Raw genomic sequence first — 26,022 nt, forward strand, 5'->3', positions numbered from 1 at the left:
GTTTTATATATATCCCCCCAACACACACCCAAAGTTTTAAACAAACAATTTAATACTGTACACAGCAATGATGATTGTGAAGCTTGGTTGAGGTGGTGAAGTCAGAGGATGGAAGAGAGTGGGATTTTTCCCAGGGAATGCCTTACTGCTAAATGATGAACTAGCATTCGGCTGAGTCTTCAAGAGTTAACACATTGTTGTTAATGCAGCCCCATACTCTACAAGGCAGTACGAATGGAGGGAGGGGAGACAGTATGGCAGACAGAGACAGAGACACACACCCTGTGAGAGAGAAATGCACATTGCCCCTTTAAGTACCCTGACACCACTCTAAGTACATTGTCTTGTTAAGTAGATCAGGAAGTTGAGACAGCAGCTGCAGACAGCAAGCTCCCTCCATTCTGAGCCCTGTCATGTCCCCACCCTGCTCTATGGAGAAGGGGTAAGCAGGGTGCAAGAGCAGGGGGAGGGGGACACCCTTATATTAGCCCCCCTCTTCCCGCCTCTGCCTCCCACCCACCTCCACCCCCGGCACAGCAAGCAGGAGGCTCCAGGGAGCAGCAGAGGGCAGAAGCAGCACAGGTCTGTGGGGGGGAAGGACAGCTGAATTGCCATCAATTGATAGCCTGCTGGGCGGCTGCCACACAGGGAACTTAGGGGAGCAGGGAGCTGATGGGGGGCTGCCTGTTCACTCTGGTTCCAAGCCCTCAACAGCTAGCTCCAATGGGCTGCTCTTTCTGCAAGCTGTGGATAAAGCAGGCAGCTGCCAAACGACATTATAAGGGAGCATTGCGCAACTTTAAACAAGTATGTCCTCTAACTGATCAGCAACGTAACAACGTTAACTGGGATGAATGTAAGTGAGTTACCGTATACTGCAATTATATAGCCTCGCAGCCAGAGGCCCTGTGAGCCTGCTAACATAGGACAGCCGGGGGTGTTTTATTGCAGCATAGACATACCCTTGCAGTCCCAGTTTCCTCTAAAGTCCCATGATCCCAGAAAAGAGCTCTCTGAGAGTCTTGGAGACCTAAGATCCATTGGATCTCATTGCAACCAATGTTCACTACCGCAAGAATGGTGAATTTTGGTATGATTACCTGATATTGTATTTAACATCAATCTCAAATGTTTGCTTCATTGAAGATTTATTAATTTAAACTTAAAACTAAGACTTAATCACAGCTACTAGGAGATCGTGATTTAATAAAGTCATTCTTGAAAGAAAAGTAATGGGATCAGGTATGATTCAGAAGTATAACTTAGCTGAGGCCTCAATCAAAAAGAAAAGAAAAAAGTTGTGCGCCACAATATGAATGACTACATCTTTCCTTTATTTGGGTAGACAAACCTGGGTGTCAAATTAACTGAAGACTAATGTGGCACTTTCATACCTTGTCGATAATGCTTTGGATAACAGAGAGTGGTCAAATACAAAAAGTAATGAAACTTTTACTAACGAGGACTATATTACAAAAAGGTTACAAATAACATTTTCATTAATTCTTTACACTCATATTGATTTGATCCCAGAAGTTATGCAAGTAGAGCCAGGCATAATTAGTACTTTTTCAGTAACATACATTGAAATAGCTCTATAAAAGAATGAGAATGTTATTTTTTCCAGAGTTAATTATAATGTGCTTTAACATATCTTTCAGTACTAGTCATATAGTGCAAGTTATGTATGTAATTTTATGTATGTATGTATCTATCATCAGTACTGATATGTTATTCTCTTCTTAGGCCAGGTCTGCACTACAGACTTGGATCACTATAACTACGTTGTTCAGAAGTGTGAAAAATCCACAACCCTGAGTGACACAGTTATGCCGACCTAACCCCCAGTGTAGACAGTGCTATGTCATCAGGAGAGCTTCTCCCATTGACACAGCGAGTGAATTAAATATGCTGATAGGAGATCTCCTGTCGGCATAGAAGCGTCTTCACTTAAGGGTGTACAAAGTGTAAAAAAAGAGCTTTTTCATATATAACACAATGTAGATGCCGTCCATCAAAAACACAGGATGTATACTACACACACTTGGTGACTATTACACTGAAAATGTAGATGAGCAACAGATTATTCATTATCAGAACTGAAAGAAGCCATAGGATCTGGGGAACTGTCTGAATTTTTTGCAATTAAAACAAGAAGACTGTGCCAGTGCCACTGGAGAGCTGGAGCAGAGCCATGGCTCAGTGTGGTGACTGACAGCTTAATATAATTAGCTAAAGATTTACACTTATTGCTGTGCATGAAATGTAAAACAAGTTTCCAGCACATCAGAAGTAGAATGATACATAAGTACTGACTATTAAACTAAAAACAGATACATAACTCCCTCCTCCAGCTAGCATTTTAAAAAAAAAATGTTAAATACAATGCTAACATGTTAAGGATGAAAAGGTTTAGAATGTAGTAGACCAACTGTTTCTCTTGCTTGAATCCTTTTTACTCAATAAACTGATACTTAATTGTGTATACCTGTGAGAGCACGATACATTTTAAAGCAAACTTTTAAAGAGTAGGCTTTGTCTACACCAGCACTTTTGTCAGCAAAAAACTTTTGTCAGCTAGGGTGTGGAGGAAAAAACAAAAACAAAAAACAAACACATGCCTGACTGATAAAACTTTTGTCGATAAAAGTGCTGGCTATGGACAGCATCTGCCACCGACATAGCTACTACTACTTGATGGTGGTGGCTTAATTATGCCTACGGGTGAGCTCTCTCTCGCTGGCATAGAGCGACTACATTACAGACCTTACAGTGCAGCTGTCCCCATTGTAAGGTCTGTAATGTAGACACAGTCTTACATACTCAACTGTAAAAACGAATGGCCCTGCTACTCATTCTCTCTGAAGTAGTGAGCAGAAGAGCTAAGAAGTGTAAAATGAGTCAGAAAATCCCCTAAAAGGGAGCCTGAAAAAGTGCAGAGAGGCTGAACCTCTGGGCAGAGACGTGATGTTTGGAATACTCCCGCCTCATAGCCCCCAAAACCACCTTTCTGAAGAGGGAATAATCACCCAAAGCTGTGTGTACACAAAACCTTGCTGAGTTTCCTGGGCTCTTAGTGTTCCCACCCTAGGGGTTCCATCTCCCGGGGCGACTGGGTACAATATAGCCCAATATAATTAACAAAGAACAATAAAAATGCCATTAATTCAGTATCGAAGGCAAAAAAACATTGACTAGCAAAACTCAAAATTATTGTTTGCAATAAAAAAATAAAAAAAAAAAAAAAATCCAAAAACAAAAAACCCCAAAGATTGCTGAATTGCAACAAGTCACTTCTACTTTCTCTCTCCTGGGCTTCGGCTTCAAATCTTTAGCAAGCAATCTTTATCTGCTTTCTGACAGCTGAGGAAAAACAAAGGAAATCACTAATGTAATGACAAAGAAACAGATACTTCAGGAATTAATCTGGCATTACCAAATCACATAACCGGTAGTATGAACAGAGAGTTTAGCTACACAAGTTGCCATATATATTTTGAATAATGAGCATGCTAGGGAATTTTCAGTTTAAATAACTATATAAATAAATACTGCCATAAATTAATGGCCATTTTCCACTCCAAAAATGTAATAATTCAAAGTTCTTATCAAAATTAGCCAGTAATTAAAAACCACTACTAGTATAACTGTGATATAGAAAGCAGGGCAGACCTCCCCTAATAAAGCTCCCCTTCCCCAAAGATTTTCTTGTGAAGCTTTCAAAATAAACCCACATATGGGGGGGGGGGGGCAGGAAATGAGGCAATGCTGCTGTAAGATTGACACCACTACTCCATCTCTTCCACTAGCATAGTAGAAGCTCTCCTCTACAGTTCTGAGACTTGGTACTCCAGGATCTGGGGGAGGGCAGAGAAAGGAAGCATCTAATTTCCACATCCTCCACTTCTGCTGACCCTGTGACTGTATGAATAGGAGTACATGTTGCTTCAAACCACAATAACTCTTTCCAGGCCTCTCTGTGGCTGCTACTGAGCAGCTGGTGGGGAAAGTTACCTGATGGCACATGGCAACATGGTTACAGAAGGATGAGCCAGCAGAGCAGCTGTGCATAAACTGAGGGGCTTAGTGTATCTATGAAGATCCATATGCAGCCCCACTGTCAACAGAACAATTTCAAGAAGAATCCTGATGTTTCTCTCCCCTTTTCTGCCCTTCATGACAGATCCATCTGACTGAGGTTCCCTTCACTTACAGAAACAAAAAGGAATGATTGTAGTCCAGAGTAATTTTAAAAAGCAAATATGCAAGTTACAGTACAGCTGCATAAAAACTACTTGAGGTAAAATTACAGATATACAGCGATATATATGTAGTAAGGGCATGTCTACACATGAAAGCTAAATCTGGAGTAAAGGAGGGTGTGAATTTAACACAAGATAACTATTCCAGAATAACTCCATGTGTGGATTCTCTTATTTCACAATAAGAGTGCCTTTTTCCAGTTTAGTTTAAACCACTTCCAAAACAGAGACAACTAACAGGAAATCTAGAATGATTTAGTCATAACACAATGGATACTTAAATAAATATTTAGTAAGTCATGAAGGTATTTTTAAAAACATGTTCCAAACAGCTTTTATAAATACCCAATACTACTTCAGTATGAGGGCTGCTTTTCTACTCACTGGGGGCTGCCATTTCAGTACCAATCCCAAAAGGTGGCTCAAATCTGTTGATGCAGTATATAGTCAGAGAATCTACTTTACCATTTGCACGCACTGAAAATCTAAGCCTTTCAAAACAATTGTGAAGTAGAGCTTCTAGTTTTAAAAATTATTTTGATTAATTTCCTAGTTGTTCATTTAACTGTGAAATTAACCAAAGCCTTTTTTTTTTTTTTTAATAAAGAAACAGAATTTACCTAACAACATTTATGAAAGGCTGATTCCAGTGCTTGAAAATGATGGAGGAAGTTTTAAACTTTGGCTCTCTGTCACACTGTCAAAAAAGCAGCTTGCTTCTTTAATATTTGAATAATACTGGAGACAAACCTAAAAACTTAAAAAACAAACAAACAAACAAAACCCTTACTCTTCTTTATTAGGTGAGAATATAATCTACAGGAATGAGCACAGGGTTGGGACCCAGGAACTCAAACAAATCATGGTCTGCCATTGGTGTACTATAACTAATTCATGTAATACTTCTATTTCCCAGTTTCCGCATCTATAAAATGATATATACTTGCCCCAGTCTTTACAATATCCCAGTGAGAGAAGAAAGTCTGAACATTGCTGTGAACATTCAAAAAGCAATTTAGGTATCAAGTATTTCCATTAGACTAGCAACCAATATAACGCTTGTCTCATACTTTCCACTGCCCTCCACGAAAATCTGAAACATCACTCTTTCCTCTCGCAGAGTCTTTCATACATTTTGGACACGTATTTAAATACTTATATAATAAATAATATCAATTTTTGTGCAGAAGTAGAGGGCACTCACTTGGGAAGTACAGTATGCTACTAAGCAAGTGAATTTTGAGAAACTTCAGATCCATGTCAAAATTTTGAAGTTTAGATTCCTTTTAAGAACCACAGGAACATTCAGGTAAAGTTTACTTGAATGTGCCTGTGATTCTTAAAAGTTCCTGTTAAAGAGGAATCTAAGCTTCAAAGTTTTGACATGGATCTGAAATTTCCCAAAATTCAAAGATGTTCAGATCTGGAGTTTGGAGCCATCTTTAATTCTCATTGTGCCATAACTCAGAATTCATCACACAGTTTAGCTGTTGTTACAGAAAATACTAGAGAACACTGAAACTGTGTAGCAAAGACTGAAGTAATAAGAGACTTTACACACTGAAGTGTCCCTCTGAGCCATTGCATATAATTTGCTTTTTTATTTTGTTAGTCCATGTGCATAGAGTACAAAAGGACAGTATTTGTATCTCATGAATGGAGCCCATTTGCTACGATCTCCAAGTAACTACTTGTTCTCCTTTGCCATTATTTCTGCACCTAGGGCAACATCAACCTGATACTAATGGATTTGTTTCTTAGCACTATTAACTGATAGGCATCATCAACAAAAGTGAATGGTGCATAGATAACATGGTATATAAACATTAGAAATCTGTATGAGAAAATTTTTGGCATTTCTGCTCTGCGTTTCTAGCTCATGCAGCCACCCTAATTCTCACTGTGATGTGGCATCAGATAGTTGATACAACAAATTCACATGGGTTGAAGGACACATTCAAACCACTACATTTATGTCCTTTTGATTGGTTAGAGGTTTTCCCCCTAGTCATCTTTAATATGTTTTAAGAAATGGCTAAAACGAAGAAAATGTGCTCTGTGCCACTCAGTTATGTAGTTGATGACTGGTCCTTTTCACTCTGCCAAGATGACTTGCTGTACTTCCAAGAGAAACAATGGCTTGTTTAGGACCTCTCCCATGAACTCCTAGGGTCAATTAATAAAAAATGAAAAATTATATTTTTTTAATTAAATTTCTAGAGCTTATGGCAAAGAACAAAACCTTTCAAATGTGAAGTGAGTATGAACCAATGCACTGGGTTTTTTGCCAAATCTGCATATAAACTGCAGCAATGAGAAAGACCTCTGGGCAGGTTCTGTGCCTATTCAGAAGTTAGAGCCAGTCAGAACATTGTCATTTCAGCAAAATAGGTTTTCATTGAAACTAGAATGTTTTGTGAAGATGTATCAGTTTAATTTCCATAAATCAATCAGTTTCCAAGAAATGTTTGTCAGGATTCTGGAAGGTCTTTAGGTCTGGTGCAGGGGAAGGGTAGGGGAGAGGGGGAGGAGAGATGTGAACAACACCTTTAATCACTGTAAAATAAATCACATTTAAATATATTCAAAATGTCATTAGATATGTTAAATATACATAAAGAAAGGAATAAATAGCAATAAACCCACCCCAAACAAACATTACACATGGATCACTATGGTGTCACCAGAATCAAGTTTGCTCAAAACATTATTAATACATCAGGTCAATCAAAACATATCCAGACTTCAAAGTGAGCTTATAAAAGGTAGCAAACCCACAGCCAGGCAACGATCAGAATGCAGAACAACTCCAGCACATCACACCCATCACTCTGTCCTTGGGAAAGTTCAGAATGACCAGTTTGGCCTCATACAGTAACACCAGCACATACCAAAAAAATAGTAATAATAAATAATAACAAACAAAAAACCACCAACCAAACAAAAAAACAGGCTGTGTATTGCACTCCCAGAATAAACTCAAGGTTGGAGAAAAAAAAAACAGTTCCCAGCCATTGAAAAGCTACCGCAAAAAAACCAAAAAGAGATCAATCAAATGGGAACAATTGAGGAAAAAATGAAACACTGCATCCAAATAGGTAGAACAGGATCTTGTAATTGGGAAAGAGAAGGGAAATAGGTCTCCAGTTCTGCACATCATGAAGGTCCCATTTCTTGGGCAGCAGGGTAATTACTATCCCATGACAACTGAGGGACAGCTCCTTCCCCTGGAAGCACTCCAGAAACCACTCAGGAAAATATCAGGACCAATAAGATCCTAGAAATATTTATAAAATGTAGACAACAGCCCATCTATTCCTGAGGCTTTGCCTGTAGAGAGCTGCTGGACCACAACAGGAGCTCCTGCAAGGACAGAAGGGCTCCAGACATTGTTGTTCCTCACTAGCAAGACAGGGCTACCAGTGGTGCAGCTCCACCATTGCCAGCATGGTCACAAGACTCAAGTGAGTACAAAGCACCACAGAAGGATACAGATGCTTTCTGGGTTTCCACAGAATCAGATGTCAGACATGCCCTGAGCAGCTGGAGACAGTGACCCTGCTGACAGTCTGCAATGTTCCTCTACAAACCAAAGAAATTTCTCATGACATGCAGCTGAGGGAAATGGGCCCAAACCAGAGCTCCCTGCAGTGTTCTCCAGCAAGAGCTCTGGAGGCTCGTATTTTGGATTTCAGGTTCCCAACATCAAGGCTGCCATGAAGATCCACGATGTCCCATTCCAGGGCATGCAGCATGACACAAGGCCCTTACAGCTGCCTGGGTGTAGTATTGGCAAAACAATTGGATTTGGACCTCTCATGTCCTGCCACTGTCTCAAGGACTCCTATAAGGACTTCTGCTGCTGCCACCAATGCTCCCAAAACACAGCTAACGCCTGGGTGAAAATTCAGGTCCTGAAACAATTTGGTGATAAAAAACACCAGTGGGAAGCACAAGCAGGATGGGAAGAGAAACACTGACAGAGACATAGTGATGGTCAGCCAAGAGAGTGGGAGACAAGCAGAACTGAAACAATCATACTGGACTTTACAGCATAAAAGCAATCCAGTCTAGCCCCCGAGATGTGGTTGAGGTGGCCTTTGAGCCAAGGTACTGCCTAACTCCCACTATCCACTACATTGAACACCCGTCCTTCTACAGTTTGGCCCTGCTGAAGTATAGTACCTGCCACACTGAACTCCAAAGAACAAGGTTGCATATGATCCCTGGACATACACAAATCTTTAACTGTCCCAGGACCTCACCTCCTGCTGGGACCCTCCCTCCCACATGATATCATCCACAGTGCTGATGTGTTTGTGTGTGTCTCTCTCCCCCCCCTCAGGTTGTTGTTTTTAAAATAAAATAGTTTTCCAACCAAAACAATTCTTTATTCCATTAACTGAAAGCAAAAAGAGCCCTGCAAAGCAACAGGTAATTTTCTTAAACCTTCATAGTTCGTTGTCTGCACCAATCACAGCAACAACTATTAGCGGCTTTCAGCTTAAAATTGCTACCTCACGGAATCCCTCCAGTAGCCCTGGTCTCTGGCTGTTCAAATTCAGGCTCCAGGCACTGAGCTTCTGCAGTCCAGCCCTGAGTGAAGCTTTCACCCTTCCGTTCACAAATATTATGAAGCATACAGCACACAGCTATAAGCATAAGAGTATCGTCATAGACAGCACCAGCGGGCCTTTAAATGTCCAAAAGCACACTCATTCATTCTGCACTTGCTCAGTCTGTTACTGAACCTCTCCTTGCCACTGTCAAGGTTCCCTGTGCCTGGCCTCATAAGCCATGGCATTAAGTGGTAGGCGGGGTCTCCCAGGATCACAATGGGCATTTTGACTTCCCCTATGGTGATCTTTTGGTCCAGGAAGAAAGTCCCTGCTTGAAGCTTCCTGAACTGGTCAGTGTTCCAAAAGATGTGTGCGTTACACACCTCTCCAGATTAGCCTGCATTAATGTCCATGAAACACTCGCGGTGATCCACAAGCGCCTGCAGAACCATAGAGAAATACCCCTTCCGATTAATGTACTCTGTGGCTAGGTGGTCTGGTGTCAGAATTGGATTGTGTGCGCTATCACCTCTCTGCAGTTAAGGAAGCTCATTTGTGCAAAGGCATCCATGATGTCACACGTTGCCCAGAGTCAATCTTTCAGAACAGGATGTGATTAATGGCCCTGCACATTTCCATCAACACGAGTCCACTGGTCGACTTTCCCACTCTGAACTGGTTAGCAACCAATTGAAAGCAGTCTGGAGTAGCCAGCTTCTACAGTGAAATCTTCACATGTTTCTCCAATGGCAGAGCAGCTCTCATTTTTGTGTCCTTGTGCCACAGAGCTATAGCAAGCTCATCACACAGTCCCATGAATGTGGCTTTCCTCATCCGAAAGTTCTGCAGCCACTGCTCATCATCCCAGATGTGCATAACGATGTGATCCCACCTCTCAGTGCTTGTTTCCCGAGCTCAAAAGCGGTGTTCCACTGTGGTCAGCTTCTCTGTGAATGCCACCAGCAATCTCGTGTCATAGCTACTACATGTGGCGAGATCAATGTCAAACTCCTCTTGCCTTTGTAGTTTAAGGAATAACTCGACTACAACTCATGATGCGTTAATGAGAGCGAGCAGCATATTGATCAAGAGTGTGGGTGTGATGGGTTGAATCACAGAAACTCTCTTGGGAGCTGTCACCTGATGTGTCAAGACTACTTCTACCCCTGCCTTCCCTGCTAGCTTTGGACTCCAGCACCCTGTCTTGCTGAGCCAAACACTCCCTTCTGCTCCGACACAGACCCAGGGTCTGAATTACTTGCCCCAAAGCTGCAGGTTTACCTGAAAGCAGCTAACAGAAGTGTTCCTGTCTTTAACACTCAGATGCCCAATTCCCAATGGGGTCTAAACCCAAATAAATCCCTGTTATCCTGTATAAAGCTTATACAGGGTAAACTCATAAATTGTTCACCTTCTGTAACACTTGTAGAGAGATATGCACAGTTGTTTGCTCCCCAGGTATTAATACATACACTGAATTAATACATAAAAAGTGGTTTTATTAAATACAGAAAGTAGGATTTAAGTGGTTTCAAGTAGTAACAGACAGAACAAAGTAAGTCACCAAGCAAAATAAAATAAAATGTGCAAATCTATGTCTAATCAAACTGAATATAGATCATCTCACCCTCAGAGATGCTTCAGTAAGTTTCTTCCTCAGACTGGAACACCTTCCAGGCCTGGGCACATTCTTTCCCTTGGTACAGCTCTTGTTCCAGCTCTGGTGGTAGCTAGGGGATTCTTCATGATGGCTCCTCCCTCCTTTGTTCTGTTCCACCCCTTTATATATCTTTTGCATAAGGCGGGAATCCTTTGTCCCTCTCTGGGTTCCCACCTCCTCCTTCTCAATGGAAAGACACCAGGTTAAAGATGGATTCCAGTTCAGGTGACATGATCACGTCTCTGCAAGACTTCATTGCCCACTTGCCAGCACACATGCATACAGGAAGACTTACAGGTAAAACACACATCTGCAGACAATTGTCCTGGTTGATGGGAGTCATCAAGATTCCAAACCAACATTAAGGGCCCACACTTTGGATAATTACAATAGGCCCACACAGTTACATTTCAGATTTCTAGTTTCAGATACAAGAGTGGTAGATTTATACAAATAGGATGATCACATTCAGTAGATTATGAGCTTTGTAACGATACCTTACAAGAGACCTTTCACATGAAGCATATTCCAGTTACATTGTATTCATTCATTAGCATAATTTTTATAAAACCATATAGACCGTAACACCACAGTCGGATCCATTCTTGCAGACCGAAGAGGCAAAGCACACAGTACACAAGCCGTTGAAAGACGGTGCAACATGCAGACAAAAGCACAGGGATTGCTGGGATGTGATGCAATGCATCATGGGGTCCTGGGACAGGACCAAGGATGCCCCGCTACTCCTTCCACCTTCCCACAACTCTTAGCAGCAGAAGAGAAAGAGATGCTATGCAGGACAGCTGCCCAGAGTGCACTGCTCTGAATACCACTGCAAGTGAGAACATGCTATTGCGCAGGCAGCTGACAGTGTGAACACACAACAGCAGTTTCCCCTTTAGCGCTCTCTAAGCAGCACTGTATCTTCCAGCAATGTAACTCTGCCAGAGTAGACATACCCTTAGTTCAAGCAGCTGTAGCTTTAAGAAAAACACTAAATATTACAAGACTCAGATAAAGTCAATAGAGCAGGCAACAATGCAATGGTAAACTTTATTTTGCATTCATTAACAATGAGGGCAAACAATGCTTAAATTGTCATTTGATTGTGAGTCAAGTGTTAAACACTACTTGTCCTCATCTACACTGACAGCAAAATCGTGCCTAGGCACCTAAAGGTTGTATCCTGGTACAACCAAATATTTTAGTGAAGACAAGCTTAAGGAAGAAACCAACTTAAAGAAAAAAAGTGCCATCAAGACAGGAAAGGAAAGCAGGTGTAACAAAAGCAAGAGGGAGAGAGCAAGTAGGGTTTTTTTAAAATGTTTTAAATAGAGAGTTGACTGATATATTAGTTGGAGGGTGTATAGCAGCATCAGTATTTTTCACCCTGGCTAGACTTACCTAATATCTACTAGCTTGAAGGTTAAATTTTCAAGCTCTATAATAAAGAGGTTAAGTGAATTCTTATTTTGCTAAATCTTTACCATCTTTAAGAACTATACTGCACTACCATTTTAAAATGGTAAGTTAGAGATACGTCTATGCTGCAAAACACCTATGGTGTCAAGTCTCAGGATATGTCTACACTGCAATTAAAAACCTGTGTCTGGCCTATTCCAGCTGACTTAGGTGCACGGGGCTCAGGCTAAAATGCTGTTTAATTGTGATGTAGATATTCTGGCTCAGGCTGGGCTCTAGGACCTTGCAAAGCTTGGAAGCCCAAGCCTGAACATCTACACCACAATTAAACAGCCCCTGAGCCCAAGCCTCAGGAGCGTGAACCAGCTGGCACAGGCCAGCCGCAGGTGTTTAGCTGCGGTCAGAACTATCCTCAGAGTTCGAGTCAACCGACTCAGGGTCACAGGGCTAAAAATAGCTGTGTATATATTCATGCTAGGGCTCTGACACTTGCTGCAGTGTTGTATTTATTTTTCTGTGTAGATGTACCTTAAAGTTTTATAAATAACTATAATTGTCAAAATAAATGAACTAAAGCACATTGTGTCTTTAGTATTAGCCTTCCTTTATATCATTTGTTCCTTTCCTTATTCATAAAATCCAGGGATTTTCAATGGTCTCCCCAATCATTAATGCAAATTATTGAACTGTTGTCGTATGTGTGAAATTTTATAACAAGAATTCATATACATACATATGAGGTAAGTTTACACATACGAACTCATGTCTATGTATTTATTAGGGCTGTCAATCGCAGTTAACTCGTGATTAACTCAAAAAATCTGATTAAAAATTAATCATGATTAATCGCACTGTTAAACAATAGAATATCAATTTATTAAATGTTTTTGGTTGTTTTTCTACATTTTCAAATATATTGATTTCTATTACAACAGAATACAAAGTATACTATGCTCACTTCATATTTTTATTACAGATATTTACACAGTAAAAATGATAAACAAAAATGAGGTAAATTGAAAAATACTACCTTATTTTTTACAGTGCAAATATTTGTAATAAAAAAATATAAAATTAGTATTATATACTTTGTATTCTGTGTTGTAATTGAAATCAATATACTTGAAAATGTAGAAAACACTCAAAATATTTAAATAAATGACATTCCATTATTGTTTAACATTGTACACTTAATCTTTTTCATTGCACACTTAATCGCGATTAATCTTTTTAATTGTTTGACAGCCCTAATATTTGTTTTAAAATTATATATTTACTAAAACCCATTCAATTATTTTTGCAAGTTTATACAAGTGCAATACTTTAAATATGAAAGCAGAGTTATTTTGTGAAAGACAAGTCAAAGATTCTTCAAAAACTGTGCATCCAGACTTTTCCAAGTTATGCTAAACTACTGCCACAATCGTCTATTTTAACTATGCCTCTGTAAACTCAAAAGAAAAAAAAATGACTAATAATGGACTATTAACTATGTAAATCCAGCTCAGCAGGCTTATGCTATTAACACAGCATATGCCGCTTTGGGCAGATCCCTCTGTAGTCTTCCTTTCTCTTGAAAGAAAAAGGAAAACAAAGCAGCTGCAATGCAACACAAAATATTTACTCTTCTGCACCAAGTGTGGCCAAGAGGACTTCTCATGAAAGGCTTATTAACTTGAGTAAAGATTGCACCATTATTTCTGTTGTGTATTAATAACCCAAAGCAGAAATGAATTTGACAGCCACAGATGAATCTCCATATCTTTTCTAGACTTACTATACATTTCAGATGAAATAATATGGTCAACATTTCCATCTACTTTTACATAGATCCATATTAATCAAATGTGAAAAAACAATAGAGCAAATAAATATTTGACAAGTGTAATACTTCCATTTTGCGTTATGCAAAATTCTCTAACTAAACTCCTGCTCCCTTAAAGTTATGTTTGAGAAGTTAAGAGACATACTAACTGATAGCATATATCAGGGTAAATACCTGCCACACTTACTACAGCTAAAGTTTCTTTGCAAACATCCTAAAAAGATACACAGTATTATTGCAAAAGAGCATCTTCCACAAATGCTTATTCTTTCAATTTAAGCTGATATGGACTGCTCTGCAATAGAATTTCATTTATTCCACTGAGACACAGAAGTCTAATAAATTGTGAATTCCTGTTTATGTAAACTTGACTTAAAAAATATAGAACGGAAATTTTCTTCCTGAAAAGCTTCATTACTTATTGAAATGATTAACGACTTAAAGCAATGAGCCAGTTTCAAGGATTTAAATTCATAAACACAGACAGTTCAAATAGTGTGTAACTGTATATTCAACCAACTGTTAAGAAAATTTAAGCATGAAAATGTAACTACACAGAACTGAAATCTAAACATATCCTATTAGGGATAGGCAGTTTACGGAAAACATTTCTGGAGACTTCCTACAGTGCATTTAATTTTTAAATAAAAATGTTACAATTGATTTAAATGACTGGATTCCTGTCTGCTACGTACAAACAATTTAAAAAACAAATAGACATTTGACAAAAAAGAAAAAAGAAAATTTCTAACATCTAATTCAATTGATGGTCTCCTGCCTAGGATTGCAAGGTAAGAGGTCATGAACGTGAAATAAATATATAAGTTTGTTCCACATTAGCATAAGATCCTGTAAATATTAACTGCCAAGTAATAGTACCTCCATTTAACTTGTTCACAGGATATGGCTTGCAGTGTTTTCTCTTCAACCAGTGCCTACCAACTATCCAACAAGTCACCTTCTCTCCCCAGACTCAGCTATTAGCTACAGTACACAGTACTTCGGAAACCAATCCCTGCACCATTGCTCACCTCCCACCCAGCTCCTATTTATCTAGATGTTGCAGGCCAACCAACACTTTAAGATGATCCAGTCCTTTAAATCTAAATACGTAGCAGTGGTGTGCCGTGTAGGAAGGGAGCATTGCCTGTTTTGGCAAAGAACGGAGTAATTTTGGATTCTAACCTTGGCTCTGCAACTCACTGGGTGACCTGGTAGCCAAATGAAAACTTCTCCATCTCTCAGCTTCTCCACCTTTAAATCGGACAAAATAAAACTTACACACGCTATACAATTTAGTGCATGCTGAGATCTTTTGATGAAAGATAACATACAAGTCTTATATTATTTCATGCACGGAACACTGGGCACAGCAAAACATGGGGACTGTACTGGCTGCTGTGGACCCAGAGCATTTTTATACCTTTTAAAAGAAACATAATTACATGTAAGACATCAGGAGGTTCTGATGGGAGTGAATGTTTTTAAATTACTATATATTTATGTCTATAGATATTGACAATGTTCCTTTAAAAAAAGAAAACAAAAAACATACAAACAAACAAAAAAACTTACCTCCAGGAAGAAATAGAGAGGATACTCTTTACACTTTGAGAGAGACTTCCACCCAGGAACTCAAAGCACTATGAGTATCAGTGAACCAAGCTGCACTACACTCCTTTGAGTTAGGGAGGTCTCATGTGCAGGAGAGGAAACTGAGATGCAAAGAGGTGCACAGTTCTGTGCCTTAACCACACACAAAAATACTCATAAAATGACACACCCTACCAGAAAAGCAGTTTTGGCTTCTCAGATGCAATTGATGCAGGATGGTGGAAGTGGACTAGTGTTCATTTATAAGCAATTAGCTCCCACCATTTTATTAAAGCACAAAGATGAATGTCAACCTGGATCAAATTAGGAAGAGTAATTGAGTAAGACTAGATGATATAACTGATACTTCCACACAAGAACACTTATGCATTGCATAGTACATTTTCTTCTGGTTTTGTTCAATTTAATTGTAAAGAGGGCTTTCTACCACTTCCACTGGATGACTATTCTACATAGCAACAAGTCTCCTGGTCATAAAATTCCACCTGATATTCAGCCTGCATTTTCCAAATGATACCCAATTACTTCAATTATAGCCCCTTGAATGATAAACAAGTCTTCTCCCTCCTTCGTATTGACATCCTTCAAACACTTGCCTTTTTAGTTTTTCCTCATTCACGCCTGATTCTGACACCCTCACTTATGTTGAGTAGTAATTTACTCTGCAAGCAGTTCAATTCAACCAGACTACTTGCAGAGCAAGGTGCTACTCAGCAGGAGTGAAGGTATCAGAATCTGGCTTGGAGGAAACCAATTCCTCTAGAACCATAATAATTGTGCCCCCTTCCCCCAAGTCTCTAGCAGTGAAAGGCTAATTAAGGTTTATTGTTTGTAGTTAATCCTATATCAACACTAGGAATAGTATAACTCACCTTTGCAAATAGTATAACTCACCTTTGCAAAATAGCAAAGGTGAGTTATACTATTTAATCTCAAATAGTTAAATGAAATGTACAATTGCTTTTGAGCCTCAATACAAACTGCCCAATCTCCACTCGTGAGAAAAGTTGTTCCAGACATTGTTTTCCTAAGAACACCTACCTGCATGAGCATTCGCAGATAACTATCTATTAAGAATGCAAGATCCAGCAGGACTTCATTTAACATGTTACAACTCCCTATTTAACAAGGGTGGGTCACAAACAGCAAGAGGCTGATTCAGCAAGGAACTGAAAATACCAGTCTCTGCATCTGTAAAGTCAATGTTTAAATACCAGCCCATATGAAAGAATGGGTTTTCTATATACATTACCCACCAAGATAAAATTCAGTTTTACATTCTCCAAACATCCAAGGATCTCACCCTTCACTTTAACTGTCAGCTGTTACCAGATGTTGTATGACAGAACAGTTGTACATTAAGCAGAGTGAAAAAATAATGCTAAGAACAAGTTTATGACTAAAACTGAAACTAAATCATGTCAAAGTGAAATGTTTGTACTCCAAGTTTTAAAAAATATGGAAAAGGGATGGACAGAAAGATGGTGTAAACAGAACAAATTTGCTTTCTATTGCACAGCAGCCCAGCTGATGTCTAAATAGCAGGGACAAAATTATTGACCTACACATACGCCTCATACTAGTATACAGTACCAAAGTATCACAATTGTGTTCTGACTACCAGCAGCCCTCCACAGCCCCCTTTCTAAACTTATTATTCCTGCCAGGAACATGCAGCAATATGTGGTGGTGTGTCCATGGGACACAATATCACCACCTATTAATGTAATGCTACTAAGGCTATGTCTACATTGGCAATTGAACAACAAAACTTGTCTTTCAGAGGGTTAAAATGCCATCCCCTCATCCCAAAAAAAGACATAAGTTTTGCTGCAACAAGTGCCAATGGGAACAGTGCATTGTCAGCAGGAGCACTCTCCTGCCAAAAACACAAACGGCTTATTGGGGTGGAAGTTTTTTTAAATCAGCAGGCGAGCTCTCTCCTGCCAATGAACAGTGGCTACACCGCACAACTTTTAGCAGCACGGCTGTCGTGACACAGACATGTCACTAAAAGCTGTGTAGTGTAGACATAGCCTAAGCAAATATCCATTACATTAGAACATGATTAGAGCAGACTAAATAATCAATTTTTGGTTCAATGGCTGAACTGAAAAATCCAAAAAAATGCTGTTAGTTTCCAAACGAAGCTGATTTGTTTTCATTTCCTCCCCTTGCCAAAATGAGTGAGGGAAGGAAGGGAGAAATCATTCAGGTCAATTTAACTCAACGTAAAACAAACCAACCAACCTGTCAATTTGACTTTTTTTTTAAAAAAAAAATCCTCAATTTTTTATTCCCTGAAACTGTGGTTTTTAGTAAATTTACCATTTGCCAAAAATGTTCACCCAGCTCTAAATGCAATCTCTTCAGGGCAGGGTCAATCTCTTATTAGGTGTACGTACAGCACCTAGCACCATGGAGCACTGATTTCAACTGGGGATCCTAGACACTACTATAATACAAATAATTATCATGATGGTGAAAAAGTAATTACTTAGGTCATATGTGCATATCATGTGAAATGAGCAGCTGTGCACATATACACTGAAATGTTAGGTCACTTTACAATTTTCAAGAACTCTGGAGACTGGACTTTTCAATAGCAGATCTAGAGAGACTCTATTCCCACCAAACAATAACTGTCACTGTGTTTCCTTTCCTATTGTAATTGTGGATGATCCTACCATACCCCCTTTTTATGTGGATAATGAAACCATTCACAGATTACTAAACCCAGCAAGAGGCCACTTCAGCCAACAAGCACGGGAACTAAGGCGGGAGATGCTGCAGCACCCCCAAGGTTTTGTGCAGGGCCCCAGCCGCAGCTGTGGTCCCAGTCTCAGGCCCCTTACCCCGTCCACATCCCCCCACCCTCCTGGAGCCACAGCCCAGTCCTGGCCCCAGCTCTGGGGAGAGGGGGCACGGACGGGGTAAGAGAGGTGCAAAGTAAAAAGTTTGGGGACCACTGGCTTTCAGCACCCCCACTGTAAGAAATGTTCCCCACTGATTCAGCAAGACACTCAACAGGTACAGGTTGGTGGTGACTATACATTTGGAAGACAAAACAAGATGGAGAAATCTGCTAATCCACAAAGAAAATTCAGTGATTCACATAACAATTATATTAGTTGCACACTGGATTTAGTAAAATGATGTGAAAGGTGAGGTCTTCGGTAAACAACGGAGTGAAGAGGCACAGGAACCTGCAACATTTCCCCTCTCACAGTTTGCCATTTTTAGTCAGTACATATGGCACTGCTCAGCCAATGAGTGTGCATGCCAAATTGGGCATGTCCACACTGATCAGGAACAGTAGTCCCTCCACAGGGTCAAAATGCTCCACAGCCAAGACTTAGCAGCCTCAAAGATGAAGCATCCCTATTAGTAGGTTTTACAGGTGGATCCAAACAGTTATGAGTCCACCTGTCTCTCTCATCTTCAAAACCTACCCCTGCACAAGAAAGCATAGAGCCCCAAAGAGCTGTAAGTGCAACAGGTAGGCGCTGCAGACTGCACAGGGTTCCACTGCATTCTGGATCTTCTGTACATCCAGAATGGTGGGGGGAAATCTGCCTATTATAGAGGAAAGCAGAGGCAGACATGGAAAGACAGACCATAACAGCAGTCTATAAGCATTGCCTCCCTTTACCACTTTCTTGATATCCTCTACATTGTTTTTCCAGTGAGAATTTTATATCCCAAAGTTTGTAAATGGGCTCCTAAATTTGACATTTTGTTGCCAACTGTCATCATGAAACAAAGCAATTTGTTCACACTGTCCCCTCCAACTAACTTAGTTGCTCTTCTATGGGGAAAAAAATAAATCCTAATCCCTCATCGTTATATAGATACACACACAAAACACTACTACTATTGAAAGTCACTCACGGTAATTTTCATTAATCCTCTTTTAAACTCACTGATCGTTCTTATTAATCCTTGGAAGCCAGACACTGAAAAATGTTCACTTATCAAGCAAACCCTCCCCCCCACTCATTTACACATCCAGTTACATGTACATACTGGTTTATAGTTAGGAACAGAGGAATTGCCACATCGATTACAGAATTATCCTATGGTCCATCTGAAATACCATTATGAACTTGGGCTAGGACTTCTCTACATGGGGAGTTATTCCAGTATAGCTATTTCTCATTTATTCTAGAATAAAGTTATCCACATATAGAGTTACCATGTCCCCACATGGATAGATAATCCACTTTAAATTCCTAAATTATTCTGGATTAATTTTCATATGTAGACAAGTCCTTAGAGAGATTAGGTTTAGTCCATGCAATATCACCACACTGACAGAAAAAAGATGCCCGAGTCCAGCAGTAATAAAACTGGACCAAATCCAGAGAGACGCCAAACCACCTGCTGGTTTGGTTTCACTGGGAATTGCAAGTCCTCAGCCCAACTCAGGATTTGAGGACGGACCCTGCTCCTTCCTCTCATGGAAATTAATACATTTTATTATTGATTTCAGTTTAAGAAGGTTCAGGCCACTGGTCCTTTATACACTAAAGCAAAAGGGCTGATTGTCATTTTTATCCTTTATTTTATAAATGCAGATACTAATTTCCTTTCTAGATGGCTCTAATCCTTTTATGAACCTTGCTAAGTTACTTGCTTATTTTTGTGGCAGCAACTTTCACAAGTTAATTTTACACTGCATAAAAAGTACTTTTTATTCATTTTAAAATTTGTCAATTTCATTTAGTCTGTGTTTGTTCTTGTATTATGAGATGGAGTAGGTCAGTTCATTAGAACCAGGCTGCTAGAATAATTCCTATTGGTTTGCTTCCACTGCAGGGCCTAACCAACAGACCAAGCATCAGGAGTTGGGGAGCTTTGCCTGTACAGCAACTGAGCTACTGCCTTGTATAAGACTTATGCTGTTTAATATCTTCCAAGACAGATCCAATATCCCAAGAACATGTAAGCCTGCTGTGGAGCCAGCACCCAAGATATTCCACAGGTTGTACTCTTTGAGCCACAAACACATTGTTTATGAGTTAGGCTCCAAGGTCCTGAGCTTTTGCAGGATCAGGGCCCAGGAATTCAGACCTTTAGTACCCACAGAATTAGTTACTACATAATTACAAATCTGAATTATACATATTTAAAATGAAACAAACAGCTGAAAATGTATGTTTGTATAACTCAGTATCTGTGCTAAAAGATTAAAATAGAATTAAAGTATGTATACTTTGAGACAGAAATGTATCTAAAAAGAGTTGAAGTTAGAAGTCTCAAAACAATTTTGAAGTGTTTCATTACTAAAAGCATGTACCTTGATTAGCTTTATAATTGTCCAGATACGATTGCTTTATTGCACTACTTAATTTCTAAGGGAAAGCAATTCATGAAACGTATTCTGACACTTTAGCACTTGATTAAAGAGCTCCCAAATTGTTCTAATATATACAATTGGGGAGAGAGGGGGGAGAAAGAGATGAAATAGGGGATTTAGAAGTCATTAACTGTATACTAATCCTTTAATCTTATTTAGTTTGTGATGGACCAGCACAAAACACTACTACTATACCGTACTGATCACTTACTCATGGTGTTTGATTTTCAAGCTGATCTGCAATTAGCATAAATACAAACTAATAACCTATTATGATTAGCTCTAAATTAATTGCAATATTGGGGAAAATGTGATAAATCACTTTAAATATTATTCTATACATAATGCTAAAAATACAATTCAAACATCATCTAGATGGATGTTAAAGAATTTATCTCATTAAAAACATCACAAATATTAGCCTGGCATATGATATTGCAGTTTAAGAATATATATACATTCATTTTAGTCATAAGACAAGTCACAAGTTTTGGTGAGGCACATTTTGATTAATAATGTTAATATAACATATTTCTACTTCAATGAACTAATTAGACCCAATCTGCAACTTGTTGCATGAAGACAGACTACAGGACCAGCATAGAGCCCCAATTAAGTCCTTGTCTGCCCACACAAATAGTTGCAGGACTGGGGCCTTAATCAGCACAACTTTCCTTTGTGGAATTTTGTGATTCCCACTTTACAGATGTGGAAAATGAGACACACCTTTAAGTGATTTGTTCATGGCCATACAGCAAAACAGTGTCAATGCCAGAATTAGATTGCAGCAGTTTCTGACCCCAGCCTCACACTCAGAACACTAACAAACACTATAAAGACATACAGAATAAAAATTAATCACAATGGATGGACAAGGACACTTATTCCAAATATGTTTTTGTTTAATAAGAATTTTTATAGCTACATACTCAGTGTATTTTTTAAATAAATGAGTGGGGGTTTTAGTAGGGATATGTAACTAACTGAAATTAAATAAAAATCAGTCTAAATATATGTTGGCTTTAATGCAAAATTGTTTTAATGAATTTGTGGGCGAAGTTAAAAAACCCCACAAACTTGCTAATTAAAATGTTTGCTGATTTAGATCTGTCGTTATCTGATTTATCCATTCACTTCTGCAGCTGAAACACCAGAGACTGCTACCCACAAGCATAAGATGATGTGCAATATTTCGAAGGTTTAGTACGCTTTAAAGGTAGAGCCAAACTTTTTCTTAAAACAAATACACTTTTTGACATCAGCTAAAAGATTCTCTATAGGCAGTACACCAGCCTCTGAAACAACTGTCATTACACTAGCGACTGTAAACATTCTGTCCTCAAAAGCAGCACGGGGCATAGGGGATAAAGAGGTAATAAGGATGAAAAGTAAGATAATAGAGTTTAGAACCAGATGGAATTTTCAACAAGTTACATGTTTCCTTCTCAGCAGCAAACAAGCCAAACATAGCAAACAGGCAAACACTAAACATGATAGGAAACGTTAATTAACTCCCTTCTTTATTTCTGTTACCACATTTCTCTTAAGACTAGTTTTGCTAGTCTATTCACCTAGGGAAAAATATAGTAAATATTCAATAATAAAGTGGCAACTATCACCAGACAATCCCTAGACAATGTGTTCTACCATAGTTTTAAGTCCTGTCATATCTTGGTTGTCAATGGGAACAATTATTTCCTTTTCCTACCTGTAACAGTATCAAGGACTATTACAAAAACGAGGAGCTCGGAGGCACCTTAAGGTGCCACTGGACTTCTAGTTGTTTTTGTGCATACAGACTAACACAGATACCCCCCTCTGATACAAGGACCATTACCTGATAAGTGTAGCAGTATCACAAAGATAGGGCAGAAGGTGTTTGAGCAGGGTTGATTCAAATCGAAGGAACTGGCTGAAAAGTCAGCAGCAAGTGGAAAACTAGACTAGCCAGCCAAGATAGGGGCTATTTCCACACCTGCTGGGAAGTTCCTGTAACAAGTCACTCCCAGTGCCCTGCCAGCACGTCCATCTCTGGCACTCCAGTAAGCAGGCGCAGACTCCATGCAGGGAGAGCAGTTCAGTAACCATTTGCCCTGTACTAACCACACTGGAGGAGCATGTGACTATCACCCCTCGCTCTCGCGTGTGTGTGGGTGTGGGAGGGGTGTCTCAGCAGTCACCTCGGCTCTCCCCCAATGCCAGCCACGCTGGGTGTCTCAGGAGTCACCTTTCCACAGGGCCAGCCTCAGCAGAGGAGTGGTGGGGGTCTCAGTCACCCACCACACCCGCCGAGCCAGACACGCCCGGGGAGGGCCACAGCGGAGAGCGGCCGCACGGGCACAGCGCGGGCCACTGCTCTGCTGGGCGCCGTCAGCCGCGATTCCCTCCCACTCCCGCCCCAGCGTGTGCGGGCGGGGGGCTGCCCCGAGCCGAGCCCTTTCCCTGCCCCCCTGGTGGGCCGCCGCACTCACCGCCAGGCGCTGCGAGCCGCCGCCGCCCTCTCTGCCGGGACTCAGCCTCTGTGGGCGACCGGAGCTGGCCGACCTCTCACCCGCTCCTCCTCCCGCTGCTGGCTCCGCCTGGCCCCGGGCGGGGGAGGCGGCGGCGCTGGCCGGGCCCGGAGCTCTCCCGCCCGCCACAAGACCCAGGGTTTGCCGGCGCCCGAGCCAGGCAGGGGCACGCCCTCTCTGTGCCCTTCGCTCAAGGGGGCGGGGCGGTGCCTGCTGGTCCCCTCGGATGGGAGCTTCACTAGGTGACGCTGCGCTGCCCCCCGGCTCTCGCACCGCCCCAGTACCAGGGATCCCTCCGCCAGCCCCTCCACCACAGCCTCGCACTGCCTCCGTGCCGGGGAATGCCCACCCACCACGGCGTCATAGCCCCCGGCATCACACGGCCCCTTTTCTCACTCCTTCATATCGCCCCGTGGTGCCATCCCCTTCCCGCCCTCATATTGCACCCCCGCCCCAAAGCCTCGTACCCCCCTGCCAGGGCATACACGCCCACGCCCCCACACAGCCAGGGCCTGTGCTTCCATTTAGGCGACTGGGCACCAGGATTTAGGAGGGCGGCATTTTGCGGCTCTTAGCGACAATTCTGCGGCGGGTCCTTCACTCGTTCCGGAACCCGCCGCTGAAGTGCCCAGAAGACCGGGAGTGCGGAAGGACCCCCCCACCACACCCCGCCACAGAATTGCCGCCGCCGACCAGGAGCGCAGAAGGACCCCTGCCTAGGGTGCCAAAAACCCTGGCGCCACTCCTGCACACAGCTGCAGTACCAAAGCATCACTCTGCCCTTCCACCCCCTGCCATCCCCACACACTGCCCCATCACACTGCCCTACATCACACCCTCATACTGCCCCAGTGCTAGAGCATCACTCCACACACACCCCCGACATGGTCTCACACAACCCCAGTGTCAGGGCAGCACATTGTCTCTCATCACACCCATACACTACGCCAGTGGGTCACACTGCCCCCAGCAATGCTCTCATGCCACCCCAATGCCAGGGCATCTCACCATTCTCCACCATGCCCTCACACCAACCCTACTGCACCATCATACTGCCTCAGTGCCAGGATTCATACCACTCCTCCACACCCTCAGACCACTCTTGTGCCAGGGCATCCCACTGCTCCCACAACACCCCACGCCCTGCCCCAGTGTCAGGGGGTCATACCACCCCCACCACCATGCCCTCACACTGCCCCAATGCCAAGGCATGATAGCGTGTCCCGCCCAACGCCATCATACCGCCCCGGTGCCAGTACGCATCCCACTCCCCATACCCTCACACTGCCCCAGTGCCAGGGGCATTACTCCTCTATCATGGTTACTGGGTCTCTGCAATATTGCTCTACCCAGTGTTCGCAGAGAGGAAAGCATAGCAAAGCTTGTGACAAAATTGCATGATATGCCACATCTACTATTAAATAAAGACTTTTTTAATCCACCAACTGGGCGTCTGCCCTCACATTGTCCATTGTGGATAAGTTTACCTGGCGAGGGATTTATAATAGAGGACAAGTGGTGAGCTTCCTGGTCCACAGAGAAAATGACAATTATCTTTTCTGAGACCCCACTCAACGTCAACCCAGGGTTGATTTAGCATTTAAGGCAATGGAGCCTTCTGAGCCAATTTCATTCTGGATGTGGAATTTGTGCTGCAGCAGAATTTCAGCGGTGTTTCAGAGACAGTCCACTATGTTAATGTGGGCAGCCCCTAACGATGACACACATTGTTGAGGACTACAAAATGACTCAATTTACCGGAGGTCTTTGTGCCTTGAACATAGTTCATAAGAATGCTGTGGGGCTTGACCAGATTACATACATCAAATAATAATAGCGCCAGAGTGTCACTCCAGCCCACACACACCACCCCTATGCCAGGGTGTCACTCTAACCCCCTCCATGCCCTCACACCACCCTGGTGCCAGGGTGTCACACTGCCCACTAGTTTGTGTGAGAGAGACACAGAGAGAGAGAGCACACTTTTCCTAAATCCTGTCACTCAATGAAGCCAAATTAATTGGAGCTGTAACTCAATTGTTTTCAATGCAGTTAGAACAAGGATTATTTCCTCCCATATGTTCAAACAAATTTAGGGTTGAGCAATACAGAAGGGAAAATATCCAGTTGCTGCTTTTAATTTAGCTTTTGACCAAATCACTAACCACAGCCCAAATAAGTCTTTGTCTCTGCTCTGGAAGGACCTAATTCTGAGGAGATGATCAGCACTCCCGACTCCCACTAATTTAAAGGAAAGTTGATGGAATTCAGCACCCAACAGGAAGTGCTCAGCACCTTAAAGATTAGGCCTGGAATGTGCAAGGACTTGTCTATGCCCAAACTGGTAAAACTTGCCTTTACTTGTGATTAGCTACTTTGACACTATGAGTTACTCAAAAATACATTTGTTTCCAGAAGCAAAGAAGAGCATCTGATTAAAGTTTTCTAAAAAGTTATCATTTGCAAGACAGAAGCAGGCACGTTATAACACATCACATTTAACTTTGTATTTAAAGGTGGACCTTCCTTAATACTATATCAAAATTGAAAAAAAAAGAGTTTGTAAAGAACACCCAAAGATGATAGTTTGATTTTTACACTTTGCTATTCGTAAAGATATTTATGTTTTGAAAGAGGGCTTCTCTCTCATGGCCTAACTAAACCTTTTGTTAGGTCCTGCAGGGAAGTCACAGTCCCTAACATTAAAGCTGAAATTGCCACATACAAAATGTATTGTGATGTCACAAATTCAGTATCATAGGCCAAATTCTGCCCTGATTTGCACTCATGCAGCTTCACTGGGGGGAATCT

The 26,022-nt window shown here is 41.3% G+C and overlaps 1 protein-coding gene across 3 annotated transcripts in view; it reads right to left on the reverse strand.

Annotated features, from left to right (window-relative positions):
- Positions 1-23,396, reverse strand: part of GNG12 (G protein subunit gamma 12) — a 71,938-nt gene extending 48,542 nt beyond the window's left edge. For 2 of the 3 annotated variants that reach the window (XM_075067712.1, XM_075067713.1), the window contains exon 1: positions 14,914-14,982. The gene's annotated coding sequence lies outside the window, so the exon portion shown is untranslated. Of the gene's footprint in view, positions 1-14,913; positions 14,983-23,172 lie in introns of those variants that run through there. The other variant, XM_032771921.2, reaches the window with a different exon arrangement.
- Between the last annotated feature and the right edge of the window lie 2,626 nt (positions 23,397-26,022).

This window comes from Chelonoidis abingdonii, chromosome 7 (assembly GCF_003597395.2).
Source record: "Chelonoidis abingdonii isolate Lonesome George chromosome 7, CheloAbing_2.0, whole genome shotgun sequence".
NCBI lineage: Eukaryota > Metazoa > Chordata > Testudines > Testudinidae > Chelonoidis > Chelonoidis abingdonii.